Source organism: Tachypleus tridentatus, chromosome 12 (assembly GCF_004210375.1).
Source record: "Tachypleus tridentatus isolate NWPU-2018 chromosome 12, ASM421037v1, whole genome shotgun sequence".
Classification (NCBI taxonomy): Eukaryota; Metazoa; Arthropoda; class Merostomata; order Xiphosura; family Limulidae; genus Tachypleus; species Tachypleus tridentatus.
The window spans coordinates 131,788,075-131,811,554 of NC_134836.1; the positions used below are offsets into that span (position 1 = coordinate 131,788,075).

Here is a 23,480-nt window from a genome sequence, read left to right on the forward strand (position 1 = left end):
TAAAACTAGTTATTTGTAATGCTTACTTGAAAATAGAACGCATTTTCGAAAAAATAAACAGTATACAATTTCACTAGAGAGCATACATTTAACTTCTATAGGTTCGCGTACAACCTGTTTTTCTTTTGTTTCAAATAATTTGATTTTCCTGAATTTTTATATGTAACAACGTAAAAATGCTACTTTGAAGTATTGGTATAAATGGAGGAATTATGAGAAAAAAAAACCATAAATAGTATGAGATGACAGGGAAACAGCAGACAGAAGAAAATAACAAAAGAGTGTGAAGTTAGGTATGAATGATAAACCTAACATTTAACATGTTAGAGTAAAACTAACAGTAGAGAAAGAAATTCAAAAGTAATTTATTCTGTCAAAGCGTGGTTGTAAAGTAACTGAATCACCTTCGTGTGATTTAACAAAAGGAACAAACGATATTTTGAAGAAAGAAGACGAAATGATTTTTTAGAAGAGTAGTATACGACTGCGGTAAGTGTGTCATGATTGTAAGCGAATTATACACAAGTAACTCATGCAACAGAAATGGGTAAAATGGTTTAGTTTGACAACTGAAATTCGAAAGTGCACTTTTGACAAGAAAACGAGAGCCGTATAGTATTTATGATATTCCTATTATCAGTATAGAGTAAAGAATATGTTGTACATATCTTAAACTAGTTTCGAATGTATATATTATTTTGAAAACACGTGTAACACGTCAGTAACACTTTAGTCAAACAGAAGTAACAGTTCGTCACATGGTCTTTCTGTTCTCGCCATATCATCGGGACAGCAAACGGCATTGTATTTCGAGTGCCTCTGTGCCAAGCTCTCAGGCAGACAGCACATGTCGCACAACAAATGTTAGGCGCCCATTCCTGGTCTTGATCACCAATTTTACAGCTAAAGTACAGATGATATGCTTTCTTCACAAGAGCAGTCATTGAGCGTCTTTGATGAACAAGCGTATACTCGCCACAAATATAGCAGAATGTATCGCGGCCGTTACGACATTGACGAGACATACTGACCGACACCAATCGTCCTGTAAAACGTCTATAACATCTAATTTACTTGTTACAGTGCCACTGAGGCAATGCAACGACATAGCAAGAACTGATTAAGGTAGAATTTGAACGATAAAGAGTTGGATGATTGTTTAACGTAATATGAATGTGCATTACTGCCAAAGGAGATGCAAAAGAATTGGACGGAATGTGGTAGTGGTAGCAAAATGGGAAACGATTATTATTAGATTACTTCTATTTGAAAAAAATAAGTTTATACGAAATATTTAAGCTTATTAACAGAGAATGAATAAGTCTATAATGAATCGCGAAATAAAAACTGGAAACAAGTTGTATTATAGGAATATAAATCATTGTCCAGTAATAGTCATTTGATGTTTCGAAGTTACTTCTCTTACTCATCTTCGCCAAAAATGGAATTTGACAAACATGTTATTTGAAGTTGTAAGTTAACTTTTTACGTGTAAAGAAAGATGTGTTGATAACTGTAATAGTAGAATTACGCTTCCATATTTTGTCAAGAGTTATATTTGGCCAGCTATCGTAGTATCAGCATTTAAACTACACTGCAGAACAGGGGTAGGCAATTTATTTTCCATAGTGGCCACAACTATGGGTAATGAAAACAACGTTGGCCTGACTATTAAAAAATTGAAAGATGTTAAATTAATCAAATTAATTGCATTTCAACAAACTTTCAGTGTGAAAATTGATGGGGTTTTCATCAAATTTGGTTTAATATCTTTGCTTAATGAGCATCTTAGCTCTGCCTCTAAATTTATGTTAGTAAGCCGAAATCTGTTTCTAGACTTGAGAAAATCCAGCGTAGAAAATGTTGACTCACACACCCATGTGGATCCAAACATAGAAAATAATTTTGAAATTGCTATTTTTAAATTTGGAAGATTCTCATTTATCAGAATAATGAGCCACATCTCTCTGATAGAATAGGCCCAGCATGGCCTATCGCGTAAGGCGTGCGACTCGTAATCCGCGGGTTCGCGCCCGCGTCGCGCCAAACATGCTCGCCCTCCCAGCCGTGGGGGCGTTATAATGTGACGGTCAATCCCACTATTCATTGGTAAAAGAGTAGCTCAAGATTTGGCGGTGGGTGGTGATGATTAGCTGCCTTCCCTCTAGTCTTACACTACTAAATTAGGGACGGCTAGCACACATAGCCCTCGAGTAGCTTTGTTCGAAATTCAAAAACAAACAAACACTGATAGAACATTTTTGTTTACCTTTAATATGTTCTACACTTTGCAGGGTAAGCATCTCGTCTTCAAATCCATACTTAACCAAAGACAAAAAAGATGTAATTTCCTTACTGAAAGTTCCTAAGCCAAATTGAAATGGATCATGAAAAATTTAAATACCAATTTCAAATTTTTAAATTCAGAGAAACGTTATTCACAGTTTTGAGATAGATTTTTGACTTAGTTTGCATAGAAATCATAGTGATTATTATTTTCTAGAAAACTATTAAATTTTGCAAAATGTATTAATTCATATTTTTTTTGTAGTTCTTCTGCAAGGAGGTTTAGCTTTAATTGAAATTCATGAATAGAGTATGATTGCTCTCTTATTTTTTCACCTCTTCCCTGAAGCTTCGAATTCAAATTATTCAAGTGAGCCATCATGTCGCACAGAAAGTGAAAAGTACACTGCCATGACAAAGTTTCAATTTCAGGGAACTTTTCAATCTTACCTTTTTCAACAAGATACTCATTTATTTGAGAAAATAAGGAAGTAAGTCGTTCCAAGACATTTCTTGTACTTAACCATCTTACATTTGCAAAGTCAGTAAGATCATCAAAAGTACAGTCACTGCTTTTCTTCAAATACTCAACAAACTGTCGATAGATGAGAGAGCTTCCACTTCTAATATAATTAATAATTTTTACATTGTCCATCAAATTTTTCAGTTCATCACTTTTATACATCTGAGCACAAATATTCCTGATGCAAAATGCAATGGAAAGATAGCAGCATGAATTTCATATTATTTTCGATTAAATGCTGCTTCAAAAGAGAAAGAAATCCTAATTTAGCCCCAGTCATGGCGGGAACACTGTCTGTTGTGACAAAACCAGTTTTCAAAATCCAGATTGAATTTTTTGACATTTCAAGAAATGTTTTAAAGATGTTTTTCCACACCTTCGATCTTGTAATCCACAAAGGCCAAGCATTTCTTCCATCACTTGAAGATTTGAAGTTACATATCGAACCCATAATATCAACTGTTCAGTGACACTAACATCTGTTGACTATTCTAATGCTAAAGATAAATGCAAACATTCTTTTTGTTGCTCAAGCAACTTATTTTTTATGTCTTTCGCTAACTTTAGCATTATGCAGACAATTGTTCTTCAACTTAATTGTAAATTATTTACTTTTTGAAAAATATCATCATTTATTTATGAATCATAATTCTCCAACAGAGTTTTAATGACCACAATCAATATTTCTTTTACTAGTTCAGCATCAAAAAAATGATTTTTAGCAAGAATCCAAGCTACTTTATAGCAAACTTACGTAACTAGTTTTATCGATGATAAAAATCTTTTTAGGCCTCCTTTTGTTCATGAAGTTGTGTTTTCAGACGGCTAATTTCATTCATATGATCTTTGCTATCAACTGGAAATTTTACATCAAATTCATTGTGAAAATTGTTAAAGTGTTCCTTGAAGTTGTAAACTTTATTATTCCCTAAAACTTTGTCACACAAAAGACACACTAGCTTATTATTTGTTTCAATCACTTCAACTTCCAACTTTCATTAAATTCTTGTTTCACGTTTTCCCAGTCACGCGCCATTCTCTTTTCAACAATAATGCCAGAAACAATTAAATTGTCTTTATTTTCTGAGTGTTCATCATCATTTGGATTCTTTCGTTTTCGAATTATCCACTCATCCATATTATGGGATTAAAAACAAAATACATGTAAACACTTGAAATTGCACAATAAAAATGTGTTTGCAAGCGCATGCAAAACAACGCACCCTCGATGACAAACATCTGAACCAGATTGACGTTACAAAATGGGCGGAGTCTGTGTCAGTGATGAAGCGTGAGGCAGTAGAGAGACGTGAGGCAGTGTAGTTAGTTAGTGATGTCGAGAAAACTTACTTCTAGAGAAATATATACGTAAAAAACGGCTCGTTTGGGTTGAGAAAATATTTTATGTAGAAGAGAGAACAACGTTTCGACCTTCTTCGGTCATCGTCATGTTTAACGAGCCGTTTTTGCATATATAGTGTAGTTAGTTGCTGAGTACCGAAGCTGCGGTAAAAAGTAAATAATCGAAAAAGTTTATTCCCAAACTCGATCTGGCCATAATTGTGCTATCTACTAACCACATGAGACCAGTGGCCATGGAGTTGCCCACCCTTGCCATAAAGTATAGGTTGATTGAATATTGTATTGATATTGGTTGCTGTTGAATGTAACTTGTGAAATCTAGAAAGAATGTATGATGTCAAATAATTTAATACTGATAGTTATCAAAATAAGAAGCTTTATGTTAACCTTAATGTTAAGGAATAGTAGATATTCTTACGGGTTCCAATGAGTCTGAAAATCATATAATATTCCAGTAGAATAGAAAATACTAGCGTAATGTACTTGGAATTCTCAAAATGCTTGTAATGTAATCGAGCTAAATGGTGAACATTGTAATTTTGTAGGAGATTTTTCAACAAACAAGTGGCCATATTGAAATATTTATTCATTTATTCCACCAAATACAAAACTTCATTGCTTTTAAAAATAAAATTTTGTAAGGTTTAAAAAACTTGTGTATATGTATATAGTAAGTAATATGAAACAATATATAACTGTGTTGTGGCCTGTCGTTGATAGTGTTTGTATTTTGATATGTTTTTTGACCTGTACTAGTGTAGCTTTAAATCTTTTCTTTTACAGTGTTTTATCTGTTATTTATATAAAAATACGGAAATTTAAAACAGATTTTAAGGTATAGTTTCAACAAGCAGAGCTTGCTTATTATTTGTTTGCCTTTTCTCTCTGTAAGTGAGTCTTAAGGTTGTTTTCGTAGATAAAGTAAGTGGATTTTTGTTTGTGCGGAATAATGGATTTTGTTAATTTCCATCAAGCTTTCCTTACTAATTATCAACAATCAAGTTCACAAAAAAATCTTTAGTTTTTCCTTCATGACATATTTTAACTTAATTTTTTTAGAAAGCTTATGATGTTGTATTTTGGTAATTATTCTGTTTTGAATTATGGAATGACAGAAGTGATCAACAGTTCAAGCACTAAATGTTTTAAGTGTTTCAGTAGTTCTAGTATTGTCATGTCTTAGTGTAGTTTTGTATATTGGTATATTTACTCAATAGATTAAAGACATGAATAAAATATCAGAAAGAACAATGTACTATGTTTTTAAAATTCATGCAATTTTATTTTGGTTGTGTAGAGTAAAACTTGTTTATTTTGTTGGCAATTTTTCACCAGGTTTACCTGACATCATCAGGTGATATTCAAAGAACAGGTAAACCTGGTGAAACATTGTGAATAAAACAAAAGTTTTTACTATGCCTAACTAATAACAATTTGTATGAAGAGCAAAAACTGCCTTCCAGTAATTACATATCAGTTTGAACTGTGTGGAACTGTTAGCATTAGTTGTCATGGTATCTTATGAGAATTACTGTTTCAAAACTTTTATGTGAAAATTATGTCATCATTTTGGTATACAGATATAAAACTGATGACAATTTTTTCATCTAAAAATGTAGCAAAATAATGTCAACTTAGGGATTTGTAATTATTTAAAACTTGTTATCTTTTTAAAGGATGTAACATTTTAATCTGTTTCTCTGTAGTCTAGATACAAGTTTTGATGAGGACATAAAGTGAAGCTTCTGTATAATTGTAGAGTATTAACTATGAAGGTTGAACCATTTTCTGAAGAGGAACAGGATGTTTTGGTGGATAAGAAACTGGAGAAAAAATGAACATGAAACTTTCACAACAATGAATGGTAAGCAAATATATTTAGAATGTAAATGTGTTCTTCATAACATAAATAGTGTTAAACTTACTTGTTTTAATTTAATAGCATTTTTAATTTTTTAATTATTGTTTCATAATTTTTGTGTGATATTATTTCAAGTCTTGACATGTATATCACTAAAAATGTTTCATTCTTGTTATGATAGTCCTTGTTCAGATAAAGTTGAATCTATTGTCACTTTCATAATCATATTCTATTGTGTCACCTGTGAGTGAGGTTAAGCTGAGAACTTTCAAGTGTTAACTGAGATGAAGGATTAACCAACTATGTACTGTTAGTAAATAGCTCATATGTGATTTTATCATTGTGAGATTTTTCTTAATCTATCCTTATTCATTTTTCTGTACTAGTGGTTTGAGAACGGTCATAATTATACCATTTCACCTGTGTTGCTGTTTCAGGCTCAAATGACTAAGCTTTGAATGTTCTTGATGCTGGCATCATACTTATTAAGAGTTTTACATTTATGCACTTTATACAGTAATTATTAGCTGTACTGCAAGCTTCTCCTTTAATAGAGACTGTATTACTTATCTCACTAAAGAAACCCACATATGGTTCTTTGTTACTCATTGATAAATGTATTTCAGTCAAACTGTGGGTTTACAACATATGTTACATACATCACTGTTAAATAAGGAACACTTAATGTCTATTTAAACAAATACAATAACATGGATAATGGATATAATTTAATAAATAATTATCTGGCTTGTTGTCATTGTCCTTTAAGTAACATTAGAAGATATATTTCATGTTTGTTATTTCCCTTTCTGACACTTGGTTATTGAATCCCAAGTTTTCTACTTACAGAATCCATTTTTTGGCCTTTTGCTAATGAGGAGTCAGTTCAGTATTTAACCCTCGTTTCACCAGTAGGTCAAAATGCACATCACTACTTTCTCTTGAGCTGCATTCATAAATTAATAAAATTGTCTTTTTGTTTTATGAATAAATTTGACATCATATCATAGCTAATAAATCACATTTTTGATACAATATTTTCCCTGTCTGACATAATAGCTATTCTTATTCATTGCTTCTTCCTAGGAAACACTGTTTTTTGTCACCACTACCCTTACTTGTTTACACATGGTAAAGTTGTACTATAGCATGCAAATAAACATGCAAACATTTTCCACCTATACGAGTGTGATAAAGTTCCAGGTGCAGCTGGTTTCCTGTGTCCTGTAGAGCTCAGTTTTCACTTTGGAATTTAGATTTCTAGCATGCAGAAGTGTTTAGCTTTTCATTGTTTTTGTTTCATTTTTTAATTGATTAACTTAAAAATTAACTCAGTTATAGATGCTATTGTAATTTTTTCAAATTTTGTTGTTTTTTATGGAATATTTTATTCACCAACTCAAGATTTTCAGAGTGTTTAATTATTATAACTTCTGTTATGATTCTCACCACTTTACAACAATCTGTTGGTTCTATGGCCTTGAGTTTTACTGTTTTGAAGAAGAGGTTTATGACTTAGATCTCAGTGAATTGGAATTACTTCCTTGGTCTGTTGTTTTTCTTTACTCAAGGGCAGTATATGTGGATTAGTTGATATTTTGGGCACTTTTGTTTTTTTGCACATCCATCCTTTGTCATGCAGTTCTGGGCCTTGTCTATGGATGTTCCCACATCTTTATCCACCTTTCTTTGTCATAAATTCCAAGAAAAGTTACTATATTTTCTCATCATTATATTTCTTTCCTCTCCAAAGGCCCCCGCTAGTACAGCAGTAAGTCTACTGATTTACAACATTTAAAATCAGGGGTTCAATTCCCCTCGGTGGGCTTAGCAGATAGCCCAATGTGGCTTTGCTGTAAGAAAAATGCACACCCTCTCCATATTTACTGAATAACCCTTGGAGTTGGATAGATAGTGGCTTATTCTCCAATAAATTTGAGATGTTTAAGATGTCACATCTGCACTTCTGTGGTTTTTCATAATTCTGATTTGGAAAGGATAGTATGTACATTTTACATTCTTTTACTTTCTTATTAAATGTTTCCATTGAAACAAGCTTACATTCTGAAAACCATCTAACTCTTTTACTTTTTAATGTGGGTCTGTTGACTTAGGTGGTTGTTTTACTTATCAGTTATGGATTGCATGTAATTCAACTCCAGCTAGGCATGGCCAGGTGGTTATGGTGCTTGACTTGTAATCTGAGGGTTGCAGGTTTCTATTTCAGCAAACATGCTTGCCCTTTCAGCCATGGAGGTGTTATAATGTGATGGTCAATCCCACTATTCACTGGTAAGAGTAACCCAAGAGTTCACAGTGGGTGGTGATGACTAGCTGCCTTTCCTCTAATTTTTGTGACAACAACTATGTGCATGATAATCCAGAGTGTATTTTAAGAATCTACTCTTTACTAAAATTTGATAATCTTCTGTGGACCAGTATATTATGTAAAAAATTATATAAGAGGCCATATTGTTAATTATAATGTTTAGATTTTGATTATTTATTGATGCACACATTACATTGTGGCTTATTATAGAGAAATCTGTATTGTTTGTATTTCTAGCTACAGGAAAAACCCATCACTTTGAAGAAAGATCTCCACATACCAATTTTAAGTTTGATGTGATAAAGAGGAAACCGAAGATGTCTATGATGGAGATGAAGATACAGTGGAGGTAAGTTGTGCGTTAAAACATTGACAGTTGTGTTATTGAAGAGAATATATAGTTGTAATGTGTCTTTTTGGACATTCTCTTGAGCCTAATTCTTCATTACATGATTGTAGTTACAAGCTGAGAAAATTCACTACTGGTTTGTTACACTGTTACAAATAAATTGCTTACAGATCTTTTTGCAACACTGATATTGTCAGGTCACAAATATTTAATTGTTAATGCTTCCATAGAACATTCTGTAACCTTTATATTAATTACTTAAGCAAATCTCATTGTGTGTGTAGAAAATAATATAAAATACTAGATTCTTCTTCTGAGTATAAATTTCTATTATCCTGTGTTGAATCAGCCCTGGTACTTGTAGTGATTTAGCATGTTGTATTAAATTAGATCCGGAACACCACCACATCAATTCAGTCCTTACATCGTGATGATCAGTCTGACTTCATTATATAGTAATACAGCAGAGCTTCTTCTATAAAAGGATCTGTTGTAAGGCTGTGATGTTCCATCCTACATTCCTTGTTTATTCCATCTAGTGCACTAGAGTGATGATTTACCACTACCTTTCAAAAACAGTTCAGTTCCATAGAACTCTGTAGGCACTACATCTAGTGTCTTGATCACTATGTGTTGGAATGAAATAGTTTGGTTACTCATTTCTTCCTTCTGCTGCATGAGGTATGTGAAAGTTGAACAAATTTGTTAGGAAAGTCACTTCTATACATGTGAGCTTTGTTGCTGTTGAAGCAAACATTCTTTTTAATTACATTGTGTACTTTTGTTGGGGCAGATGGGTGATTCTTACAGCGTATGTTTTTGTTTCTAAATTTTCTATTGTTCAGTATTATACTTACTTCACCTAGGGCTCAACTTGTTGCATATCTGCCCAAATAGTTTTAGTTCTAGTGGGTTGATCAGTTTTTTGTCTTTACTTTCTTGTGAGGCTTGATGGATTCCAGTGACTTTTTTCTGTAAGTTATATTTTTGGTGTATATTCATAAAATATCACAAGAATTTTCTAGAAAAAAAGAAAATGTTTTTAATTAAGTATTTGTCATAAAAAAATTGTCAATATGTTTCTATTTAAATGGAATAAGAGGAGTAAGTGTTTACTGCTTTTAGTGGAAAGTGATCTTCATATGAAATTTAAAAATACTTTTTCTTAAATAAATTAGTCTTTATTATTATTATTATCAAAATACTATATTTCATTTCTTATTTTTTCTACTGTAACTGTATAAGGGCTTGTTCAAGTTTAAGTGACTTTGTCATTACCATAAAAATGTATGAAATAAATTTAGACTTCCTTTATTTCACTCTAGACTGACTGCATATTGTTTATCCTAAGTACTTTAAAGCATGTAAGTATCTTATTTAATTCTGTTGTTTTAATGACCTTTGAACTATGTTCAATGAATAATCCCATCTTGTAAGTTATTAAGCATATGGAGGATGTTCATCTCAAGTTACCATCTTGAATGACCCAATTTTAGTTGCTTTTAAAATATTAAGTAAACAGTATACATTAAAACAAGGAACATCATACGTACTTGTGTCTTGTTTTTCTCTGTCAATGAAATCTAAGATTTTCATTCATACTAATGATACAAATATACTACATTTTTATTAAATCAAATTGTACTGCCTATCACCAGGTGAGTATTATGATCAAACAAACTTTGCCATCTTCCTTATTAGTTCTGGAAAATTTTAACGAACACAATCCTGAATGACATGATTCAGATACTGATGTCTGGGTCAAGTGTAAACTCTTGGATGATAATATCTTTTTTGTTTGCTGTTGCTTGTGTACATATCTTTCTTTTACTGCCATTACTCCCTCCATTTGCTCCACTTCTTTCCCAAATGATAGCTCTGGAACGTGTTGATAGGTTTTTCATCTTTCAGAGCTTTAGTCATCTGTTAACCTCTTGTCTGTTAACAACTTGAGGGGAGTAGTAAGTGACTGTTGTCAAGGTAGCTATTAGTTTCATTTTTTAAAACTTCAAGATATTCACCATAGTATTATCATCTATGCTGGTATGGTAAATGCTCCTCTTTTATGGTTAACACTGCGTGTGATTTCCACAGATAGCATTTCATTATCTACCATATGATTTAGCTTTAAACTTCAATGAGACAGGCCTTCCTTGCATGGAAGCATCTTGGTATGATCTTTTTTGTTCTTAATTATGCTTATGACATTATATGGAGGACTGGCATAATACAGAACATTTATTACTATCGATTGCATGATCACTGACCCATTTGTATTGATTTCTATCTGTATGGCCATCTCAGGTACATGAAGTCCATAATGTATAACTTCAAATTTCCCCAACATTTTGTCTGAATAGACTACAGAAAACAGTTTCATGCTTTCTTCTTCTAAAACCATTTACATGGATTCTTTAAGCAGTGGGAATTATACCCTAAAATGTGCAAACAAAAAAGGATGAAATCAAAATTGGTGGCCAGATTGGTTCAACTTTGGGCATGATGCGTGGGTAAAACAAAATATATGGCACAGCTAATTCACTAATGTTATAAGTGTGGGTTCAAGTTTGGTTGCCAGTTGTGATTTTATTCCTTTAACCCTATTATCTTATATTTTAATGCATCTGTCATGAGGTTTTATTGTCTTATATTAAAAATGTTATTAAACCACTCTTGCAATAAGTATGAAATTACTCGCTATAAAATTGTAATTATGCAAACAAACCATAATTTTTTTAGTCTTCAATTTTGTTTAGCTACAGAGCTATTAAATAGAAAATCAGGATTTAATAGTCTTCTTTTATGGTTGATTCTATATTATCTATAATCATTAAAAGCCAAGGTTTTCACCTATTAGTTGATATATAATATTACTTTTGTTCTGAAAATGGAATTGTCATTTTTTTTTCAGAGAAGCTTCATTCCTATGAGAAAGATAACTAGCTTGGACAAATTTGTTATGGCCTTGTTACATGTAAATAGAATTGTGATAATTAGATGAAATTGTCTGCTTCTTGCAGGTTATTGTTCTCGTGTTCTTTGGTGCATTATTTAATTAAATAAAAGTTCAGTGTACTTCTACCATTAGTATAAAATGTTAGGGTAAAATTTCATCACAATAAGAAGTTAAGGAAATATTAGGTAAAATAAGTAATATTATAAAAATGTCTTATACGGCCTACACATGAGTGACTTGTGATTAAGCTAATTAGATAGCGTAATGTTCTGCAACTTATAAATAGCAAGACTAATAATTGGATGTGGTTCAAAAGGCAATAAAACAATAAAATGTAATTATAAATAGATGTATACTGTTAGGAGTTTAAATCTACTTATTAAATGTAGTTTGATGTCACAATATGAAATCAGTATAGAAAAAAAAGGGCAATTTGTTATGTTTTCTGTGTTTTCATGGTTATGAGGTGAGTAAAGTTGTCCAACCTTTATAGATTTAGGGTAGATAAAGGGCAATTTGTTATGTTTTCTGTGTTTTCATGGTTATGAGGTGAGTAAAGTTGTCCAACCTTAATAGATTTAGGGTAGATAAAGGGCAATTTGTTATGTTTTCTGTGTTTTCATGGTTATGAGGTGAGTAAAGTTGTCCAACCTTTATAGATCTAGGGTAGATAATTTGTTATGTTTTCTGTGTTTTCAAGTTGTCCAACCTTTATAGATTTAGAGTAGATAAAGGGCAATTTGTTATGTTTTTTTCATGGTTATGAGGTGAGTAAAGTTGTCCAACCTTTATAGATTTAGGTAGATAAAGGGCAATTTGTTATGTTTTCTGTGTTTTCATGGTTATGAGGTGAGTAAAGTTGTCCAACCTTTATAGATTTAGGGTAGATAAAGGGCAATTTGTTATGTTTTCTGTGTTTTCATGGTTATGAGGTGAGTAAAGTTGTCCAACCTTTATAGATTTAGGGTAGATAAATAATGAAGTTTTACTTTAAATAAACATTTCAAATGCAATTAAATATTTTAGAGATTGTACAAATGAAATACTAGATAAAGAAAAGCATTTTATCTTATCATAAAATCACTTTCCATACATAGTTTAAAACAAACATTCAACATATATACATTTTATTTCTATTATTATTATTTAGAATACTTCACTAGAAAGTAAGACTTTGGGTTTGTAAAATACTTATTACATTTATTGAAGGACTGTCATATTTTGTGAAGATATACCTTCTGCATTAAAATATAATAGTATCAAATCTCTAAAACCCTTGAACCAGAACAAAGAGATCATGTGGTTTGTCAGATTGACTGAGCTCTTGTTGTGAGAGTTAAATTACTAACTTGGTTCCTCTTCAGCTGCATTTTTTATTTCACACCTTAGGTGTGTTTGAAGAGACAACATGACATTTTGTTAATACACTCTAACAAACTATGACAAGTAAGTGACACTTGATAGTAACCTGTATTAGCTTTAGGATTGCAAATCTGTTATTCAGTACAGACCCATACTTTACAGAACCAATCAGATTCTTTAAAATACATGATGGTAACTTTTCCTCTTTAAAATAATGTTAGTAACTTCATTTTTTGCAATGCCATTGAAACTAGATTAACAGTTTTGTATTATAATACAACATTATCTATGCTATTTCTATATGCTAATATAACATGATGCTCTTTAATAAGGATAAATTTAGCAAAAATCTGCTAAATTTGGAAGAGAATATAATGGTTCACCTGTATTATTCTTTAGAAAACCTAAGGTAGAAACTGTTAATCTTGTTTGCATGGACCAAGGAATACTTTTGTATTTGCGCATGGTTTTACACTATAGTTTCTTTAGATCAAAATCAGGTGTTTTAGAAAACCTAAGCTAGAAACTATTAATCTAGTTTACATGGTCAAAAGAATACTTGTGTACTTGCACATGGTTTTACACTATAGTTTCTTTAGATCTAAATCAGGTGTCTTTATTCTGACTGACTAAAAACTTAGAAACAGTTCTTTACTTTTAGGTGAAGCTGTTATAAAAACCACAAACTGATAACTCACAGGAATGTTTTAGTCAAAATTTAATGAGTTTTTTAAATAACTTTTCAAATGTGGCTTATATTTAAACCAAATTTGACATCTAATTGTAAATTGTAAACATCTGTTAGTATATCGTGTTTGAAATAAATCTATTGAAGGTAAATATGTTTTTCTACCAAGTAGTTTGCATACTTTTAATAAGGAAAGAAAAAAGAAATTGAATCAAAATTTGAATTGCTATATCTCACGTTTTATTGAATGAATTGTTTTGAAATTGGATGTACAGTAAAGCACATCCACTGAATGAATGTGTAGTGTATATTACCACAGTCCAAACTGTAGAAGGTGGTAAATACCTAAACTGTCATTCCTGTTAATAACACACTGTTTCCCTCGGGTTGTTTTGGCTACATGATGTTGATTCCCCTCTTGAGTTTAAAGAATTAGGTTTAATTATTATTTTATCACATTTTAAGCTCATTACCTTTGCTGACTTCACATAATTATAACACCATCCATTTATTTTATAGACATTAGAAGCATGTTGTTTGATTTCAGAACATCCATGTCCAAGTGAAAGCAGAACAGCCTGATCATGTGTTAGAAGGTGATGTTATTTCAAAGTTCAGTGACAGCAATGATAATGATCTGGATAGTTCAAGTTATAATTACACAAATGTGAAAATGAAAACTGAATTTCAAGAAGAAATTGCATCTGTGTTAGATAGTACATCTGGTAAGTACAAACATCAAAATGTCTAAGTGCATTAATAATGGCCCAAAAAATATATTAACTCTCAATAATTCTTGAACTTTATTAAACCAAATGAGACGAAATTAAGTTGAAGTCTACTTGTACAAATTTTATGTTGTTTTTTTCAGTTACCAATTAGGTTTTTTTTTTTTTTTTGTGACAAGTTTAGAAGTGATCAAATGGCAACAAAACATTTAATATGAATAGGGAGGAAAGTAATTGCTATCTAAAATGAAACAGAAAGAAACTATAATCACTAGTCTTGCCTCATGGTTCATCATGTATAAATATCCTGACTAATGGCTGGAACCATTAAATTCAACATAAACAGAGAGTATATTTCTGTAATTTATTTGAACTGTGTCAAAGATAGCAATCAAATAACTTTTAATGAGAGGATTGTTCCTCAACTTGATGTAAAGAAAAGTAGTATATTGATAAATATTTTAGTATTGCTACACCTGTAGTTTTTTTTGTGACAAGTTGAAGGATCAAATGGCAACAAAACATTTAATATGAATTAGTAATTGCTACTGAAAAATGAAAAAAGAAACTATAATCACTTGTCTTGCCTCATGGTTCATATGTAATCAAATCCTGACTCAATGGCTGGAACCATTGTCAACATAGAGTATATTTCTGTAATTTATTTGAACTTGTCAAAGATAGTAATCAAATAACTTTTAATGAGAGGATTGTTCCTCAACTTGATGTAAAGAAAAGTAGTATATTGATAAATACTTTAGTATTGCTACACCTGAGCATCTGTTGATAGTAATTTATAAATTGTATATAGAAAGTAATTTTTTGTGTGACGGGTTTGAAATGATAAAATCAAAAAAAAAGCTTATTTGAATAAAGAGGAAAGTAAAAATGAAACAAAAGAAACTACAATTGACCAGTCTCTATCATCATGGTTTTCCATGTATAAACTCTCTGACTGATGGTTAAAACCCATTTTGTGAATTAGTTTCAACACATACAAAGAGTATATTTTTATCATTTATTTATATAAATGTGACATATGGAATACTGCTATCCTTGTAGAATATAGGATTTGCATTTTGTGAAAGATAGTAATCACAAAGCTTTAATCAGAGGGATTATATCTCTACTTGATAAAAGAAAAGTAGTATGTTTATAAAATTTTAGTATTGTCTAAACGTGAGCATTTATATTAATTTTTTAACTTGCACATAGAACATTGAACATAATATTAATTGTATATTTAAGCAAACAGATCATTAGAAGATTTGATAATAATCAACCACTTCATATCGGAAAATTTTAAAAGTTAAGATTTAAAGATACTAGTTAAAATTCCATTGCTTTTATCACTGTATTTTGTCATATTTCTACAGATGAACTTACTTTATCTACTAAAAACCTCCTCTTGAAAATGGATTGTTACCAACAGTTTGTTTCTAATTCTTTTCTGATTCAGGTATAAAGGTTTCTATTCAGTGTGAATGTATGCAAAGTGTGTCATAATCAGTTTTTAGCTTTAATATTTTCACATTGTTATTTATCGTATGAGAACATTAAATATATATCTAGAAGTTCATCAAAGATCTCAATTATCATCAACCATCATTTATATCTATTTCAGATGTGAAGACCTGCTGTGAAAGTCAGTGTCCTAGTTATCATGTTATAAAACAAGATTTCTTTACAGAAGTTGTGAACTCCTCAAAATCAAATAGTGTTATATGTGGAGAAACAAATTTAAATGGAAATAACCTAAACAAATTGAATATACCTCAGTGTAATAGTAAAACGTACAGTTATGTAACCAGTAGAAAGGAATTTAGAACATTGGAAAATCTAACACAAAAAGAGAGGATAGAATCTGGAGAGAAACCTTATTATTGTGCACTTTTAGGAAAACATTTTAAGAGCAATAGTTCTTCTGAACAACATCACAGAAATCACAGTGAGAGGAAAATTTACAGTTGTGGAATTTGTAGAAAACATTTTGTGTCAAGATATACCTTAAAATCACATCAAACAATACACACTGGGAGAAACCATACACTTGTATAATTTGTGGAAAACAGTTTAGAAGAAAAGGTGAATTAAAACAACATCAAGCAATACATACTGGAGAAAAAACCATACAGTTGTACAGTTTGTGGAAAACAATTTAGGCGAAAGAGTGATTTAAAAGAACATCAAAGAATACATACTGGAGAGAAACCTTACAGTTGTTCAGTATGTGGAAAACAATTTAGAACAAATAGTGACTTAAAAGTACATCATAGATCACATACTGGGAAGAAACCATACAGTTGTACAGTTTGTGAAAAAAAATTTGTAACAAGAAGTATTTTAAAAAATACATGAAACAATACACACAGGGAGAAACCCTACAGTTGTTTAGTGTGTGATAAACAATTTGTAAGAAACTCAAATTTAAAAATACATCTTAGAACACACACTGGAGAGAAACCTTACAGTTGTGCAGTGTGTGGTAAACAATTTGCTGGAAGTACAAACCTTAAAAATCACAGAAGGATACATTCTGGGAGAAACCTTATTGTTGTGCAGTGTGTGAAAGACATTTTATATCAAAGGATTCATTAAGAAGTCATCTAAATACACACACTGGGGAGATACCTTACAGTTGTACAATTTGCAAAAGTCAGTATGGATCAAACTCTGCCTTGAAAAAACATGAAAAGAAACACACTGAAGAGAAAACTTACAACTGTAAAATTTGTGAAAACATTTTGTAAGAAACTCAAATTTAAAAATACATCAAAGAATCCACACTGGAGAAAAACCTTACTGTTGTGAAATTTGTGAAAACAGTTTTCTAGAACCTCAGCATTAAAAGACATCACATAACACACACTGGGAGAAACCATTCAGTTGTGAAATTTGTGGAAAACAATTTGCATCAAAGGGTGATTTAAAAGTCATTTAAGAACTCACACTGGGAGAAACCTACAGTTGTGCATTATGTGGGAAATGCTTTGTTACAAACAGTACATTAAAATATCATCAAAGAATACATACTGGGGAGAAACCTTACAGTTGTGCAATTTGTGAAAAACATTTTGGAAAAAATTCAAACTTAAAAAAACATCAAAGAACACACACTGGGGAGAAACCTTACAGTTGTGCAGTGTGTGGAAAGTTCTTTACTAAAAATATTTATTTAAAATCACATCAAAAAACACATGGAAATAATATTTCATCAAGTAATAACTTAAAGAAACATGAAGAATACACCCTCTTTGAAAACCATAAATGTGTTCAGTTTTGTTGAAAATGCTTTAGAAGAAACATTAGAATGAGAAAATATAAAAATTATCCACTTGGAAGAAAGGTATGTAATATGTTGTAAGAGAGAAAAAAAAAAGGACCCTTTCATCCATTTCAGTGTCCACTACATTGAATGGATCCCTGCAATCTAGCCTTGATTGTCTGGAATTATTAGTGTTTTGCCAGGTAGCTCTTCTTCACATACTTATCTATTGGGAACTAAAATCAAGATACTGAATGTGGTAGGTAGATCACTCAAGAAGGTCTTACTAACTTATAACTTATTTTTTCATTACCTACTTAAAGTACATCCTTATCAAACACAGCAACTTATCACTGAATACACACACTTTTCCATGGTGACTTTAATATTCTAATATGAACATAGATTCACACACTTCAGTAAGTCCCAGGCTTTATGTAAACAGACTGTAACCATGGTAGGCCTAGTCCTACTTTTTTACATTAGTAGCATTGCACATGAGAACAAACCAAACTCAATTTTGTTCTCCCATTCCTTTAATCAGCCTAGACAAAATAGTTGCATGGCAAACTCAGTTCGAGCATGACTTAAATAAAATGAACGGAAAGTACCACAATATTAATTATAAGTTCGGTATACAACATGAAAATGTGAGGAATTCAAAAACTAGTGTTCATAATTACCCTCCTTTATCTTCTATACATTACTGACAGTATGCTGGCATACCTTTGACAGTGCTTTTCATGTAGCCTCGAGACACAATATTCCATTCGTCTCTCAAGGTTTGCTGAAGATTCCCAATCTTGGCAAGGGAATTACTTTGCAGTCAGTGTGTATACTGTTTGGCCCATTCATGTTTGAAGTCTGGTTATTTTGCTTGTCACTCCATCACATCAATCCTGAGCTGCTCTAAGTAATCAGTGGATTACCTGACAGTGTAGGATCTGGCATTATCCTCTACTAGTGTGAAATTGTCTCTTATGGCACCTGCAAAGAAATCCTACAACAGGGTGTAGGATGTCATCTTAATACAGGTTTGCAGATAAGGAACTTTACTCATCAAAAATTAGATCATTGCAATTTTTTAATTATGAAATTCCCGCACTATTGCCAGCTGCATTTACTCTAGAGCTACAATACGCAAACTTATTTACCACAATTGAAAAGATGAAACTAAAGTTTGTTTGTAAAGGGGATACAAATCTTGTTTGATAAAGCTACCAGTTGTGATGTAAACACAATTTACAGAACAGTGCTGTGTGGTGAAAACTGGGCCTTGAGTGCATCATCTGGCTTTTAATCAACATTCATGAAATCTGTTATGAACAGTTTAGTTAGATACATGGGTGCAGGTTGCTCAGTGAAGGTCAGTTTGAGGGCTATAAACATTACTCTGACACTTCTGTAATGTTAAGTTCACCAAGTAGCAGTTCTGTCTTTGGATTGTGGCACATGTATAGTCCTAACCTCGTCACCTAAAATATGATTCAGTGCATTACCAATATTTTCAAAATCTTTCCACTACTCTGGGGCCACATTAAATTCTGCAGTGACAGTTTTGTGTGTAGCAGAATATTGCAGCATGTGCACTGCTGGAGTTAACTCGGTCTCAGCTTAGTAGTGACTAACACAGTCTGTTAACATTAGAACCCTGAAAAAGAAACAAAAAACTGACAGATTCTAATGAGCAACTTCAGCATTTACTGTAAATTCTTCTACAGATGTTAAAGAAGCCCATTTACAAAATTTATGTATGGATTTATCTGTAATGTGTGAACTACTCACCACTGAAAGATGAGCAGTATTCATTATCACACACCGTTTGTGTACTTCAGTTAGTGTTAGTACTACTTGCATTATTTTCACACCAGTGAGTTTTGTTCATGCTTACTGTATTCTTGCTCTCTTAATTTGTTGAACTATATAATAAGCATAACTTACAAACCTTTGTACTGAATTATTTTTAATATCTTAAATTTATAATGCACATGTTAAAGATGTTTGATTTATTTTGTTCTGCATTTAGAAACATTCAAAGTTTTATATATAATTAGAAAACGTTCCACAGCTGATTGTTATATGGACATTATTTAGATCATGCAGACAGTCATTTAAACTGTTACTCTATAAAAGTGTAAGTGAAAACTTTAACATTAAAATTATATTATTATGGAGTTTACAGTTGTTCCTATTTATGGAATCTGGAAGTAATGCAGAACTGGAATTGAGTTGAGAAATAGGTTGTTTTTTCTCTCATACCATTAATTTTAAAATTTCTGTATATTTTTCTTATACTAATACTCTCTTTCTATTGTACAAAATATTTTCTACAAGAAATGAAAGGTTCATAATTGAAGAAAAATGCTTTGAGCTTCTACAAATATGTCTGAATTTGTATAATGTTTTATGGTGAAGCATAACTTTTGGAATTGTAGGTAAGGTTCATAAAATTAATTTTGTTAATTCCCACTAGATGAAAATTACTATTCAGTAAAAATTTATTTCAAAATTTTAATTAAAGTCAATTTTAATTAATAGTGTGTGACAAGCTTTTTCTAAGATTAACAAATTTATGGAAATGAATATTTAATCTACACTTAATAGAAGAAACAGATTACACTATAGAAATGGGGATTAATGGGAGAGATGTGTACTAAATATTTTAAGATTATTCGGTTTATCATTTTATTCTGATTTCGGTATTTGTAAATATAATTAGAAATAGTGATCACATTTTAATACTTTTTAACTTTTGGAACTTTCGTGTTAGTGTAACTGTATTACTGAAAGTTAAAAATATTTGTAATTATAAATTATAGTTAAGTGAATGAGATTGAATACAAAATGTATTTATCTCATTCGTTTTTCATAATTAATCTTATTAAACCAAAATATTTCTTGTGTTTATTTTTTAATAATGAGGCCATGTACAGCTATGTGCTATGTCTGTTGAAGGGAATTGAATCCCTTATTTTGCTGTTGTCCCATTGAGAAACAAATGAAAAGATCTTAAAAGTGACTTAGGTTCTCCTTTTCTGTGACTTTACCTGATAACCAACAGATTATAAAGTAATGATAACTTAAAGATCTAATAAGTAGGTTTATACCAATAATATATGAAGATGACTGATTTTTATCCTCTACATAACTTAGATGTTGTGTTGTTAAAAAAATATATATTTTTTGATAATGATTGTCTAATGAAATTCCTTTTAACAGATATTGTAAAACATTTCTTGCAATTTATTTTCGTTATGATTATTTGATATATACAAGGGCAGGATATGTTTGATTAATTTTCTAGAAATTATATTTTGTAACAACTTTAATAGATTGAGTTGAACCTGGCAGGTAGTGTGCCAGACCATGGACCTAAGATTTCATGGTTAATAATTTATTATTGAAAAAAACAAAATAGAAATCACTCTTAGCCATGGATATTATATAAGAGTGTTGGTCAAATCTTATATTTTGTATTGACAACTGTTTGTCATGGATAGTGTTGCTATCTTCTATCCTTATTTAGTTTTCTTGCAAAATCCAACAAATATAGACTAATATGATCAATTAATTCACAAGATCCAATAATAATTGGTTAGTGTAATTCTATGACTATGTTATCTACAATTGGATAATATAACTTAATTGAATAATAGCTTGTGATTAGCAATTTTTTCTTTGCTCTTTGGCATTGCTGATTCTTAACTGTGCAGCCCTATTCAACTGGGATTTAACGAGAATTAGTTCTTCCATTATCAGTGCACGAGAATGTTATCTACATAAAATACATGATACATGTGATAAAACAGAATATGATAGTATGAAGTTTAACAGGAATTAAACTGTTTTGTCAGTGCATATTATGATATTTCTTATAGTAGTCATGTTAATATAGTGTATCCAGCTGCTGTTTGACTTATGGTTTATTGACTTAAACATAGAATGTGTCCAGCTGCTATTTGACTTGTGATTTATTGACTTAGACATAGAATGTTTAATATGTTGGGATAAAATCATTTATTTTTTGAAGTTTATTAAATGATGGTTATTTCAATAATAGTTAATTGTATGTCATAGTAATCTATAGGTTTAGAAATATTTTGTTTGATAACTATTAAGTATATTTTACTTTTGAAAATTGTCACTGGTTAATTTTCATATCTTTGTGATTATGGTGTTTATGATGTGACTTTGTGTAAGCACCAAATGCAAATGTAAGATTAGAATAAGAAAATTTGAAACAATAAGTAATAAATTTTTATAAAGATATAAAAAGAAGGTATTGACTTAACACATGTATTGAGAAGTGTAGCTATTACAATACCATTTATTTGTAATCAATGAACAATTGGTAGTTCTTTTATAAAATATTTTATGATACAAAAATTATGCACTAATATTAACAAATAATGGTCCAAAGAGGAATAGTTAAAATAGGCAATTTATTATTCAAGTAAATAATTAAAACGTTAGTAATTTGGTAAAGAATGTAATGCTTACTTGGAAGATAGAATGCATTTTCAAAAAATAAATATTATACAGTTTTACTGAAGAACATTTATTTGATTTCTAAAGTTTGAGCTATAAACAAACTTTGAAGTGAATTACATATTTTATGTGTAATAACGTTAAAATGCTACTTTAAATAATGCTAATAATAGTGGCATAATGAAACAATAAAAAAAACCCTTGTGATTCTTTCATTTTATGTGTTATAAAAGATTATTTAGTATAGATATTATTATCTAGTTATTTTGTGCATGAATATATTATGTTTGTTTAATTTTTAGCATAATGGTGTTACAAACATACGATTGTTGGAAGTTTTGTTTGTAACATTTTGATTTAGAGAATATAGTAAATAGACAATTTAGTAATAACCATATAAATAGTATGGGAGGGTAATGACAAACAGACAGACAAGAGCAGAAGAGAGTAATGGCCAAAAAAAAAAATCAGCGTAAAGTTAACTTTGGTAGATGTGATAGGCCTAACGTTTATTATCTTAGAGTAAGACAAACAGTTGATAAGGACATAAGAATAATAATTTTTTTCCATTTAATCGTGGTTCTCCCATTGTTGAATCAGCCTGAATGTAACTTGACAAAAATAGAAGAGGATATTTTGGAGAAGAAAGACCAAACGATTACTGGAAAACAGTTGGCAAGTGCCCGACAATTGCGAGTTAAAACAGGTAGCAAATGCAATAGAAATTGGAAAAGTATTTCAGAGTGTGATAAGTAAGTACCTAAATTTTCTTAAGTACCTAAATGGGTCTAAGTGGACTTTGACAAGAAGACGAGAACCAAATAGTGTTTATGATGACACTGGATACTGTAAAGAACTTAATGTCTATGTTGAAAAGGATGTGTAAAACCGAACGAAAATGTATGAACGTGAAGCAAAACTTGTACTAGAAGGAGGAATTTCACTGTTTATTTTTTGAACAGTGGAGGTGTTACTGTTTGCAGTTTTATTTTTTTCAAATAATTTTATTATTGTTCTTTGGTACTGTATTATTAAAATTTAACGTTTTACTGTAACTTAGGTTATGATTCTCAAGAGACAGTAATAGATAATCTATGCACTCTTCAGTCCTATCTCATATTTTTTTTCATACAGATTTGGATATTTTAAATTATAACAATTTTCATTCAACTACCGACAGATAAGCCATGTTGTTTCCTGATCGGTCATTTGTATTGAGCAAAGATATGAATATATATTTATTTTACATTCTACAGTAGCTACCCCAAGATATATTGGACGAA

At 30.9% G+C, this 23,480-nt stretch overlaps 1 long non-coding RNA gene and 1 pseudogene across 3 annotated transcripts in view; both read left to right on the forward strand.

The window, feature by feature from the left end:
- Positions 1-4,186: 4,186 nt before the first annotated feature.
- LOC143234720 (uncharacterized) lies at positions 4,187-8,665 on the forward strand. 2 transcript variants are annotated; one of them, XR_013018774.1, is made up of 3 exons: positions 4,187-4,500; positions 5,878-6,035; positions 8,599-8,665. It is a non-coding gene; the product is annotated as an uncharacterized LOC143234720 (long non-coding RNA). The 2 variants fall into 2 exon arrangements; XR_013018775.1 differs by having other exon boundaries at positions 4,187-4,436.
- A 13-nt stretch (positions 8,666-8,678) lies between these two features.
- The window catches only part of LOC143235798 (voltage-gated inwardly rectifying potassium channel KCNH6-like), a 47,811-nt pseudogene continuing 33,009 nt past the window's right edge, over positions 8,679-23,480 (forward strand). The window contains exons 1-4 of the transcript XR_013019373.1: positions 8,679-8,710; positions 13,428-13,437; positions 14,264-14,441; positions 16,069-16,496. The product of XR_013019373.1 is annotated as a voltage-gated inwardly rectifying potassium channel KCNH6-like (transcript). The remainder of the gene's footprint in view (positions 8,711-13,427; positions 13,438-14,263; positions 14,442-16,068; positions 16,497-23,480) is intronic.